Source organism: Cygnus olor, chromosome 1 (assembly GCF_009769625.2).
Source record: "Cygnus olor isolate bCygOlo1 chromosome 1, bCygOlo1.pri.v2, whole genome shotgun sequence".
NCBI classification, from domain to species: Eukaryota; Metazoa; Chordata; class Aves; order Anseriformes; family Anatidae; genus Cygnus; species Cygnus olor.
Genome location: NC_049169.1, coordinates 88,716,048 through 88,729,506, shown reverse-complemented (window position 1 = coordinate 88,729,506; position 13,459 = coordinate 88,716,048). Strand labels below are relative to the sequence as shown.

The 13,459-nt window shown below is 40.8% G+C and overlaps 1 long non-coding RNA gene across 2 annotated transcripts; it reads left to right on the top strand.

The window, feature by feature from the left end:
- The first annotated feature begins 14 nt into the window (after positions 1–14).
- LOC121075225 lies at positions 15–12,475 on the top strand. 2 transcript variants are annotated; one of them, XR_005822831.1, is made up of 4 exons: positions 15–120; positions 976–1,104; positions 11,109–11,309; positions 12,402–12,475. It is a non-coding gene; the product is annotated as an uncharacterized LOC121075225 (long non-coding RNA). The 2 variants fall into 2 exon arrangements; XR_005822826.1 differs by lacking the exons at positions 11,109–11,309; positions 12,402–12,475 and adding an exon at positions 6,240–7,451.
- Positions 12,476–13,459: the final 984 nt, after the last annotated feature.

Below are 13,459 nucleotides of genomic sequence, written 5' to 3'. Positions count from 1 at the left end.
GTATCTGATGAACCCTAGCCAGGTCCTTGGTGGCAAATCCCTTGTCTTTTTTCTACGTTGCACTTCTGGGTCATCGACCAACTTGTTTCTATATAAAAAAAATGTGACTGGAATTTGCAGGTATGTTCATTATAGGTTATTTCTTGCTTGCAGTGAAGGCAGAATTTGCTTATAGTCAAAAAGTGGAGTTGTTTTATCCTCTACTGGAATAGTAAAACTACAGTTTTAAAATAAATAATAAAACTTAATTTGGTTACACTCAGGGAAAAAATATTCACGATGAAACTGTTCGTACAGTTTCATTCCATAACAATGTTTTCTATTTAGCTCAGTTATTTAAAGGGCTGCCTAGGGAGGTTGTGGAGACCCCATCCCTGGAGGTATTTGAAATATGTGTGGATGCCACACTAAGGTTTAGTGATGGGACTCAATCAAGTTAATGGTTGGACTTGACAATCCTGAATGTCTTTTCCAGCCTAAATAATTCTGTGATTCTGTGATTTAACTACACTTTACCTGGTGTAAATGTTCAACAGAAGTGAAGCTGGGGTGAGGGTGTTTGATAAGATTATTTATTAAGGATGACCTTCACCTGGAGATGCAGGGCTAAATTCAGTGAGTCTGCAGACAAAGATTGTACTATCTCAGAAACATTATTTGTCCTTTAGAGGAAAAAAAGTCAGTCCATACAGTATTTCATAACCTACACAACGTTGTAACCTCTGAGTAGTGTTGTCTTATAGTACTCTACATGACAGTCACAAATGAGCTTCTGAACTGAAACAGTTACCTGGACATAACCAGTAATGCCTCAGTTAAATGTATTCTTAAATTAAACTCGACTATGTACAAAATAACAGAAAAATCTTTAAAAAGTTAAATAACTACTACCATCTAATGTTTATATGTTGTTATAGTGGTTAATAATGCTTTGCAATAATGTATGCGCATCTCTATCTTTTCAATAATAACTAGATTGCAAGAATGACAGATGTAGAAACTTTCATAACCTGATGAGTCCATTATGGAATTATATCGTTAACTCACGTGCAAAACTAATCATATGAAGAATGTTTATGCTGCAGTTGTTTGAGAAGAACAATGGTGAGTTAAAAGCTTTTTGTCTTTTTTTTTTTAATCCAGTGATGCTTTATGCTATATGAACTCATCACTAGAGACATCAAAAATCTTTAAAAATTGAGTTACACAGGTAATATGACCAGGATGTGCCCAGAAATCTAATGTTTGATTTATTTATTTTTAATTAGTAAGTGCTTTGTGTAGTGCAGAGAAACAAACCGTGCTTGTCAGTGTTTCTCCATTTAATGTAGTTTATGAGAAAAGTCCAGCTTTTGAAGCATTTAAATCAATGTAATTGCCTTTGACATGTCTGCTGCTTTTTATATTTTTCTCTCCAAAATGTATTTCTCTTTTTGCTGTCTGGTTCTTCTTGTATGTCTGTTCTCTTTCATCTTCATATTATCTTTCTTAGTCCTTTCAGCTTCCTTTTCTTGTCATCAGTGAAGTTTCAATAGACAACATTATTTGAATCAGAAATGTAACACCACTGCACCATGAAGGGCCAAACACCATAAGGTTATAGGGATGTCTACACTGTAGTCATAGGACAGTAATGCAGATACCAATGACAGCTTTAAACTGAGTAGCTTGGTTAACAGTACAGGTCCAACCACCATATGAATCAACCTGAGCTCATGTGGCGTACTAAGAAAAATCTGCAGAGTAGATGTATGTTAAGTCCTGCACGACCTTCTCTGGTGGGAAGTTGTACAGTAATTTTGAGAACTCCTGTTCAGATCAGGTTCCTCAGATTTGGAAGGTCATTGTTGGATGGAAAAGTTAAATCTTTAACATTTCACATGCACAAATATTTATACATCTTTAGGTGTGAATTGTCTTTCCATTGTGTCTGGAACCATGATGGCTGTCCTTCTCTTCCAGTTAGTTGAGGTTTTTTTTTGTGCTAGAGGAGATTTTGGTTGTGCTCTGGGTTCACAATTCATGTAAGCGTGGAGATTAATTAAGTGAAGAATAGATACCCAAGACACTTATAATTGATGCCTTAAGTCAGGTATAGACCAGGGATCCACAGATGAAAGCTCACTGCTTGAATGATTTGCTAAATCACACATTCCCTTTCAGCCACTGTTTTAAGGGCATGGTCTTTGCCAGCTCCATACACATGCTTTTTGAGAATTATTCACTTCAGAGCTTCTTGCCTGGTCAATTTTGCAGTATTTTTTCCCAAGTACTGTGGTACATGCTCATGTTAAATCTTTCAACTTGCATCACTTTGTAAGATCTGATTAAACCTTTTAGACCTCAAGGTAGACATTTTGCATATTTAAAAACAATTTCAAATCTAAATACTTCTGTCTTCTGGGGTTCCCCACATGAAAGTTATTTTCCATAATCTTTTCAGATGCTTCTATTTTCATTCAGGAAATCTATCATTAATTTAGGGGGGACCTAAGATGAGGCGAGTTACTTTGAACTTGAGTCTTCTACTGTAGAGTGGGCATGCTTTTCAGTTTCAAATGTAAATCAAAAAAAAAAAAAAAAAAAAAGGCAACTTTCAAGATGTCTCCCTTCCCCTCTCTTCTCTTCTCCTTTTCGGAGGGAGTATTTGGAATCTATTCCAATACTCCCAAAGTCTAAAAGAACTAAGGATGAGAAGGGAAGCCTATATAGCCAAAGACAAGCCAAGGAGGTGATTAGAAATTAAAACATATTTTTCAGTAAGTGGAAACCCAAATGAAGGACATAGAAAAGAGGATAAAACTTCTGGCAAGCTATATGTGAAACTATAATAAAGCTGAACAAAAAAGATTCTGAGGAGCTAGGGTGCAAAAAGTGATGATAAAAGCTTTTTTTCAAGTACATCAGGAGCAGGAACTTGCCAGCATATTGATGGGGCCAATATATTACTGAAATATAACAAGACCACCTTAGAAGTACAGGTCTATAGCAGAAAAGATTGCAAATATTAGATCTGTAAATGTTCATGATGGAGGGGCTCAAAGAAGTTTCCCTGTTGGAACCACACTTTGTTGGGACCTGCCATGAGGAAGTAGATATTCTTTGAAGTTCTTTCCAACCCAAACCTTTCTATGGTTCTGTTCTATGTAGCCTCATAGTAAAGGAGATGAGAATAAATCAAAGCAATTACAGGGACAGGGGCCACACTGGAAGAGTGCAACTCACACAAAAGCTCTAAGGAATCTCAAAGAGTGGCCAAACTCTTCTTGTATCTCAGTACTTAAGTGATTCTTGTTTTAGAGGTATATTGACATTCTGTATGTGATGCTGCTTTTAGAAAAGGCTTCAGGACAACCAGGGAACTAAATATTTGCATGTGACTTCCATACTTCCAAACTTGTATAAACTTCCTTTATTAAAGTAAAAACAAAACAACAAAAAGAAACAAACCTAAGCTTATCAGAGAGCAAAAAAAGATGAAGTTTGATCCCTGTTTCTTTTACATGGGTAATACAAATAAGGCAAATAGTAAGTGAGACCTGTGAGGCTATTTATTGATGGACTCTTATTGTGATGCTGGATCTATATCCACTTAACATATAAGAACTTCATCTGAAGTTCTATGAAAATATTCTGAATAGTTATTTAGATGCCATTGAGCTTAAATGTTTATCATTCTTTTTAACATAAAATTGTGTGCTATAGTGCAGTTATATTTCCTGTATGCTTCAAGGCAGTTTACTTGCAAATTGCAGTAGGCTCTCAACATGAAATGTAAGGTCATGAGGGAGGCAAGACTCTTACAGAAGATAAACTAATAAAACAGTTCTCAATAATTCAGTCAAGTTAAAATGTACACACAGCCGTCCCCTTCCAAATAGCAAAGGGTGAAATAAAAATAGCAAAACACTAATTTGCTCCATCGCAGAACAAGCTAGTATTGTGGCTAGATTTTTATAACAAAACAATTATTTCTATGTAATTGTTCCAAATTCAGTTGAAAATTAATACTGGTTTTTATCATTACTTGACTTTTGACAGGAAACTGCCTTCTATTCTTTCTTGACATCTTACCAGACCCTCAGTCTAAATAAGACTCATGCAGTGCACAGTTGAGATAAAGAGTGGAAAGGAGGAAGTAATACTACCTAAGAATTGTACAGGGACTGTAAGATGCTTGGTGGTTCATATGTCTGGGAGAAAAGCTGGTGTTCCCACTTCCCTGTAGTATTACTGTGGCTGATTTGAAAGACGGGCCTCGGCTCTGTTCCCCATCCCTAGTACTCAAGGGAAAAATAAGAATAAAGTTTATTGTAAGTGATATTTTTGGTTAAGACATACAAGGGCCACCTGGTCCCTGCCTGATCACCAGCACAAGCCAGAGCAGCCAGTTTATATCCCATTCCCCCTGGTCCCTTTGGAGCTCTGGAAAGCAACAAAAAAGCATAGAGCCGTGTGCTTCATCTCCTGTTTTCTTCAACCCCTCTTCCATTCCTTGGTGCAAAATCTGCCATCTACATGGGGGTCTGAAGCATAATTGAAGAAAAATACACTTTTCTGCCTATCTCGTGTCTCCTAAGAAGCTTATCGTAGGACATAATTTCATGTGGCCCTTTTTGCCTTCTTTTTTATAGCCAGTGACATAAACAGACTGTATGTAAACAATCCTATGACCTATAACTAGGTAAGGTCTGTGTTGGCGGGGCTGTGTTCAATAATAGCACAGTCAAAGCCCTGACTACTGTGCAATAAAATTCCTTTTATCTGCGCAGTACAGGGCTGCGGCTTTAGCAACATTTTGAATGTGAAGATGTTGCCCAAGATGCTTGTTGATATAAAGCAGATGTGCTCATTTCATCCCAGCGCATGTTGTCTACACAGGGTTTTGATGATGATTTTATGTGGACTTAATACTTTAGTTTTGAGTGAGGTTTTGCTTTTCATGCCTTGGTTTTGGTGTAGTTTTCAGAAATAGGGCAGTTGCTTCTAGTGATAACACTGTGACAGATCTATCTGAATATATAGGAGACCTTCATTAGAAATGGTGAGCTGGCATCCAGCTGTATGTAGCAGAGTCTTAAGCCAAGTAACTGTAAATACTTCTTTAGAGCATGTCTGAGGGGTTCAGGTAAGTGGTTGTTGCTTTTGTAACAACTTGAACACCTGATTTCAGTTTCCTTTACGGTCAGATACAAAACCTTAATCTGGGTGCTCTGTGTGTTAGAATTGCCTGAAAAGCCTTCATAAATGACCAGACCACTGGGAGACATTTGAAAATATAACTGGAGAGAGGATCCCTTGCTTATCCAAGGTTGCCATCAGGGTATATTTCTGATGCTTTTTGTATGAAACATTTTGGCTTCTTTAAAATAAAAACAAAAATAAAAATAAATAAAGTAGTCTCTGTTCCACACACTACAAATACTTCTTTTCATTTATGCATTTATGCAGACCATAGCTATCCAGAATAGTGATCTTTGCTCTTATCCTTATTTGCAATTTACTGTTGCTGGTTTTTTTTTTTTCAGATTTTAATGTAAAATATTTTAGCGTTAAAACTCTGAGACAGAACCATCTTAATTTCCTTTAATTCAAAGATAACATTGCTAGTGGAAGGGATGATGTATTTACCCTGACCACTTCAGATGTTCCTCCACAAAATCTTCAAACACTATTTGAAATGCTCACGCAAACCAAACGCCCTCCTTCTAACACATCGAGGTAGAAACCTTGTTTGCCCATAAATACAGAAACTTGTCACTGTGGCTTTACAGGGCCTCGCAAGTCTGAACATGTCAGGAGGTTTTATCATTCCTGTTGTTATTACTATTATTATTATTATTAAAATTGCGCTATAACTCTTCCAGAAGCTAAAACGCGATCGTTTTCTACCGAAACCGATCGGGCAGCGCCACTGCGTGGCTCCCAGGCGCGCAGCCACCGCCTGCGGCTGCCCCTGCTCGGTTGCAAGGGCTGCAGCCCGGCAGCCCCGCAGCATTCCTGTGTTCAGCCTGCTGGAAGCTGAGGAAAGAAACCTTTAAAATGTGCAACGAGCCTCTGCAGGGTGTTTGAACCGGGTCTGATAAAACCTGAAAGGGCGCGTCCCCTCTGAACAGCATCGCAACGCTGTCCGGACCCGCTCCCCGTTTCTCACATTTGCCTCACCCTAACATTAGCCTCTTGATTTTTTGACCAGGAGTTTGCTGGCCAGGGAGCTGAGCACGTTAATTTAATTGCAGGTTAATAGTTAAGAAGATGCTGCCAATGCCTTGGTGCCTCCCAGGAGCCCCAGCTGCCGTCCTCTGGCCTGGAAGCCCGAACGCTGCCCCGCGGGGAGCACGGCTACTCCCCTCCTAGGCTGCTCTCCACCCAGGAGAATCATTTTTAAACACAGCACGGCATTTCCTCCCAAACTGAATTTCATGAAGTTTCCACTCCTCTGTAATCCTTTGGCATTCCTGGATTCCATTTGCAACACAAACCAAGAAGTTTGGAGGAACATCAAAAGGTTTTTTTCAGAGATAGCAATGCATGCAGATGCACTTGCTCTGCGGCAGATCTTGCGTAGCCTTTAGAAAGTGAGTTTATTTCTGGAAACCTGATTTATGGAACAGCAAATGGATGGATAGCTGATCCCCAGGGGAAAATGTAAATCAGCACTGACAAGCACCTTGAAAGATCACCAAGTTCCGACTTGATGCTGCCAGGCTGATAACTGTATTAGCAAATATTTTATATAAGCCTAGCATGTGTGCTCCCCGATAACCATGTGGCTTTTAACAGCTTACGTAATGTATATGAGCACTTCTTTAAGATCCGGTGTATCACGCTATATCAAAGTGTTGGATGAGGAACTGGCAATAGGTCATCCAAAATTATGCAGTTTGACGTGAAATGATTTTGCCTTTATATGGCAAAGGTAGAAACTCTCTGGGTGGTGGTGGTGCGTGTTTTGTTCTTAAAATATCCAATTCTCCACACACGTGCTCTGCTGACAGCACAGCTGTAATTATCCATGTGAGAAACACCTGTTTCTGATTGTTTTTAGTGTCTTAATTAAGCATATTTGGCCAATGGGGCAGAGTGGTTGAATGGGCACATGGCTGCAGCTGATATATGCAGGCAGAAGTGATACACGGCAGGCAGTGTATCTTAATATGGGCCATCACCTTTTGTAATGTTGTAAGCAGAGTCCCCTGCCCCACAATACAGAGTGCTTTGCACAGGAAATATTTGTGCTGTCTCAGTCCATTATGTGTTTGTGCTCCTCTTCAGTTGAACTTTAATGCTGACCCCGCTCAGGGTGTGTTGCTTGTTTTGGAAATACTTGTGATATCCCTTGAATGTTTATTTTCCACCCCGACATGCTGCTACATTCTTGCAAGCTTTCTCTGGCTGCAATGCAATGTTTGGCCAGGAAACAGAGAATACAAATGAAAAACAGTGCCCTGGTCTTAGAGAAATGTAGCGAATCTACAACAGAAATTGTTTGATTGGAAACAAGGCTAAGATTTCCAGAGAAATAACAAACAAACAGCTGGTCAGCATCCCTGTAAGATCATCGACTTCAAATGTGTATTTCCTGGGCAGATCAAAATATTTTGTTTAGTTCTCCTCCTCTGCTCTCAGCAGGTAGGAGAAACAGAGGGCAGGTCCAGTGATAATGTACTAAAGCAGATAATGGGATGGTTAATAACTGTGGCAAGAATTTGTAGCTACAATTTGCATGGCCAGCTAACTGTCTTCACGTTGCTTCCAGTAATGGATTCAGGCTGCCAACTTTCTCCACCTATTTGTTGAAGACCAGCACCTAAACCAACAGCACACCTAGAGGCAGGCTCAAAGGGCCAGCAGCAGGAAAACACTTCTCCTGTGCAGTGCTTTGCAGGAACCTAACGTCAATGGTGACATCGGGTTCACTTTTGCCAGGTTAGTAGAGTATTGGGAGCGTCAAGATTTGTGTTTTCTGAAGCAAGGGCTCGACCACTCAGCAAAGCAACAGAAGTTCCCAACATCTGTGTCAGAGAACATGAAAGCAGACCTCAGTGTCCATGAAGTCACAGCACTGTAGAGTCTCTGCATGTGAGCTAGATGTGAACATGGATAAGGCAACTGCAGGTACAGAGGCAGACCCAAATATCACTGTAGAGGGCTAGACAGAAGCCTGGCTGCACTGTCACTACCCAGAACGTGCTCAAAATTTGGGATCTCCGTAACAGCTTACACCTCTCCCTTCAAACTACATTGCAGCATGACATGTTACCTCAGAGCCACCCTGGGACCAGACCATCCCTTCTCCTAGACCACAGGATCGTCCAGGGGGACAGCAGGGGATCGGGTTATCCACAAGTACAGCTTGCCAAGCTATGTAATCTGGTACATTAAAACTAAAATATTGTTGGATGACACCAAACATTTTGAATCCCACTTTGTGATCAACAATGGAGTCAGGGAAACGTGTGACAGATCAGAAAAGGAAGCTTGAGTAGGCGTTTAATCATCTAGAGGCATGAGGAGTCCCATATGAGGTGGTGTAGGGGGCTGGCCACAGTGGTTAGGGACCAGGAGGAGACCAGTGCCTTGTTTACATGTTTGTTTCCCAGAAATGCAGGGGCTTTGGAGCATAATGACCTTCTCTTCTCTGTGCTTCTCCTGAGGAAAAGCTTCTCCTTACCTGCATGACAATACACTAAGGGGTGCATAGCAGCAAAACAGCTGTGAGGGCCAGATAGTAATAGACTGAGTCCTGCCCAGCTGAAAATGGCTCTGAAGAAGATGCAGTACAGGAACTCTGAAAGCACATGGGAGAGTGGGGGGACTGTGCTTGCAAAATCTCTAGTTCTTAACCAAAAATTCAACTTTTAATTGCCCTCAGAATAGTATGTGTGTGTATTTTGTTTTGCTCAATTGACAGGGTGACTGAAACTCTGGTAGCACAACAAAGTCCAAATTTGTCTGTAAATCCCCATTTCAAAAGGTTTCCCAGACTTTTGTGAAAAAAAAACAAAACAAAACAAAAAAAACCAACCCAGTTTTAAGAAAGTGAAACAGATTCTTTCCTGGTTTATGAAGCAGCGAGGGAATTGGTAACTAAATACCAGTGGCAGGCGCTGCAGTGCAGATGGTGCCTGAGCCTGCAAGACAGCGGCATGCCTGTTACACTCCAAGTGAAGCTGCTGAGCTGGCAGCCACCACAGCCATTATTTTATTGCTAAGCTAAGCAGATCAGACATGTAAGTTCACTGGGACCTAAAAATGGTTCATTTGTACTAAGATAAACTTCAGTACGAACATTCAGTGACTAGCAGCACGTCTGCAGTTCACCCCTTGTGGATGATGGATGGGAAACCAAATACTTAGAAGGAGGAGACTAACGCAGAACAGAGAATTTGTCCTTGGTGTAGTGTTTGGAGAAACTTTTTTCCATTTATAAAGACGAAATAGAAGAGGGGGAGGATTGGCTTCTGCCTTGTAAGGTAAGGTAGCAAATCTGGCATTGTAGTTTAGTGAAAAGTCAACCTTGTGACCAGCAGCACGAGGCTGAAGTCCTTGAGCAGAGATTGGCAATATGAACACACAGAGTTGCTGTATGTTTGTGAATCAACCCATACATGTTGCACTGTCTGTGGAGACCACAGTCAGGCAGTGAGATCAGCTGCAGTGCTACCTGGGCCTTCTCTCTCCATTACGAAGCAACGCAAATGAGCCTGTACCATGTTCCATGTGGATACCAAATCTAGTTTGTGAAGTGAGCTGGCTTATTGTAATGGATCACAGCTTCTTGGAGTGAAAATGAATCATCTGCAGGTGAGGATCTACATGTCCTCTGCTCTCTGCACCACACAATAGTTGAGCATCCGACCGTACCTCTAGACATCAGGCTTGTACAGCATCAGTTAAGCATAAGCCCCGAACAACCCAACATGAGCCATCTGTTCCTTCTCCTCTGCTCACTTTGCACAGCCAGCCAGCTTCTCCTTTCTGCTATCAGGATTGAGTGACAGCCAGCAAGCTCTCCTCCGAGGCTCAGGCATAGCCACACCAAGTGACTGGACCTTCACTGGTGGAACCAGTGTGGAGATGACTTCTGCTAGCATGCCAGAGTCCCAAACACACTCACTGGGGCTGTGGTGTGTAAAGGTAGCTGCAAAAAGGTCAGTGCCATTGCAACTTCCTTCGTTACTAGGAAATTAAAGTCTGGATAGAAAGTTATTAGCAGGAGTTTAAACTTGCATTGCCGCATAAGCCAGGAAGGGTTTATGTTAAGCACTAATGACTTAAAAACACATTAAGCTATGGATTTATATAGTAACATGTACAACAGACATGGGAAACCATTAGATTTCTGGATTGTCTGGGGAACAACTTTCTCACTCTCTGCATACGTTGTACTTAACAGAAACAGGCTACAATGAGTGCCCCAGCACAGTACTGTCACAAGCATGTGTAATTTTTATTTGTCACAGAATCATTGGACCTGTGGTATTTCTCTTCTGACTGCAAGCATAACACTCTGCATTTGTACCTAAGTAGATTCTTGTTCTGGTAAAGACTAGCACACAATTTAAAGCTGGGCTCTGAGACACAGCTCAGGTCCCTCTGCCTGTGTAACAGTAAGTTTAGGACAGATTTTCAGAGGCATGAAGGGGAGTGGAGTGGCAGGTGGATGCCTGGTGTCCCTTTGCACCCCTGGAGAGCATTCCTTCGTGTATTGTTCTGCCATCTGCCTACACACACTCTCTCTGCACGTTCAGAGTTAAACCCAATATTAGCAGCAGAAAAAACATAATGACATAATGTGCACATAATGACAAAAAATAAAAAGTGGTTCTGGACAAAGCACTTTGGGGGGCTGTTTAATATTCATTGTGAATATTGCTGAGGAGCTAATGTCCACTTTTAAAGTTTCACTGGTTGGAGTTTTTTGGGGGTGGAGGGTGGATTTTTTTATGTCAAGACCTACAACAGGCTGTAAGGTAAGACTAATTAAATCAATTTCGTAATTTGTTAGTGACAGTTTCTTTAGGCTTCTGGTAGTAGCAGGACACTAGAAATACTGGCAAAGCTTGTTCTTAGTTTCTTATGGATGCATTAAACTACATTTTCAGCCCTTGAGATCATAGGTCATAGCTCTGCTTCGCCAGCATCGGCTGATGACATCGCTGACACCCAAACCAGAGCAAGGAACTGCTGAATGCACCAGCTGCTAATATCATCAGTGGCGGGGAACCTGCAACTCCTGCTGTCTTCGTCTCTTGATAAAAGCCCAAAGTCAATTCAGAAGAAATGTTGCTAAAGAGTGTGAACAGGTGAGAGGGTAACCATTTAAGTTGCTTACTTTAAAACTGTAGTAGAAGATATCATGTCTTCCGCAGGAAGAAAAGGTGAAACGAAGTCACATAATTTAAATCAATGCCTAGGCTTTTCAGTTATAAAGAACTTAGCAACACATCTTGCCCCAAATTATTGTGATTACATCGTGTGTGTTAGAAAAACATTCAGCCCACATTTCTAAAGTTTGTCAGGTTATTTATTCAAAGTATATTTCTTGCAAATAAAACTTGGAAAACAACAGTGCAAGGCTCGTCTTGCTTTAAAAAGACTTTCAGCAACTTTGCTCTTCTTACTCAAAATGTTTGTTCTTATCCATCATTTATTTAATGAGACAATCTTTTTTATACGGACCATTCTTGGAACTATTGTTCATTTATCTTTGTCTAAAAAGCTAAGTGCCTACAAAAGCACCCTTCACTCATGCAGACAGGACGTCAGCATCTCTCTTGACTGCTTGACCTGGACTAATCTCATTTCCCACAGGGGGTGGAGCACCCCAAGGAGGCCGTGTTCTTGGCCCACCCCAGCGTGAGGAAGGACGGTTTGGGGCAGATCCTGATGTCATTCTGGTTCACATCTGTGGAAAATGGCAAATGCAGGGTAATGGCTTCACTATGAGGATTTTGTGAGGCTGCCAATGAACTACTTATGTGTCGTCTGGAAGACTCTGAAAGCTTGTATAATCCTTTACCAAGATACAAACTTCAGTTTGTCTATGCAGCTTGCTTAATGCCTCTATTGACCAGTGTTTCAATATAAAGACATGAGTTACAAGGTGATAGGATTTGCCTGTTCCAGGCAAACAGGTTTGTTAAATCTACATGACCTTCAGTTCCAGAAGAAACCCTTTAAACAAAAGGCTGGCTTCTGCCCAGGTTTAAAAGAGAAGACTGCTTTCCAATTGACTGAGTTAGCAGGAGTCTGTGACCAGCTGGTGGCAATGATCATACAGCCTATGACAGGCTACAAAAGAGAAAGGCTTGCTCAAAGGAAACTTTTTGTTTTCCTTTCTCTGTCTCTCTCCTTTTTTTATTCATTCACTTATTTACTTATATTTTTCTATACAGAGTTTTGGTTTATGAGAATCATACCAGAACTTGATGAAAAGAGAATTTTCCTGCAAAGGTAAGGCACTGCTGAGTGGCAATCAAAATATTTGCTGTTTTATACATGAACTGTTTTTTTCTTTGGGTTTATTTTAAGCAAAGGCAGTTCTATTCTTTGTCTTCTGTACTACCCCAAACTTGCAAAAATTACTAGCGTGTGTCTTCTTGCATCCTATTAATGAAGACCTTATCTTTAATAAATTCATATTTCTGATATCATGCCTAAAACCCCTAGTAAATTCCAGAAATAGTGCTCCCCGGTTCTGCGGCCCTCAGCACCTCCTCGGTTCACTTGTGCAGGGCATCAGCACCACTGTTAGCATGAGCTTCCCACACAGTGCTGTGGTGGGCCTCCAGCAGAGGAGGCTTGCCCAAGTCAGAGAAGCTGATTCTGGATCTGTATCTAGAAAAGCAAAATATATGGCTTTTTGTAACTGCAGAGTTGCGTGCTGTTAAGTTGGTTTTTGTTTTTCCCATAAGTGCGTGATGAGAGGAAAGGGAAATACAGTTTATAGTGACAAGGAACAAAAGCAATGTTTTGCGTGGAGCTGTTAAAAGACTTGAAAAAGCAAAGCAGGATATTAGGGACTACTTCTAGGACCTATTTTGCTCCTGAGAGTACGTGGTCGAGGGACTTGATCTATAGTAGGTCTGGCATCATAAGTCAGTCTGGCACTTTCAGTGTCTTCAGTTAGTTTTCTAATGGTGGATACTCATAAACAACCTGAAGTCCTTGTTTAAGTTTGAGTTTATGTGCAAGAATTCTTGTACAAATACCAATGTTTGTAAGGCTGGCCACTGTGGGAGGGGTGTACCACTGACTGTTGAACAAACTGTTGGCAATTTTACATCACCCTGTATGTCAAGAAAGGCTAAAATGTTTTTAAATGGTGTTTTTGTTGTTGTTGTTTTTTTATATACAGTGTTTGTGTTTGGAGAGAAAGGGAAGTGAAACTCTGTCAGATCAAATGGCTTGTGCTTTTTTATTGTTGTCTGGGGAGGCAATCAAAAAAAATCTA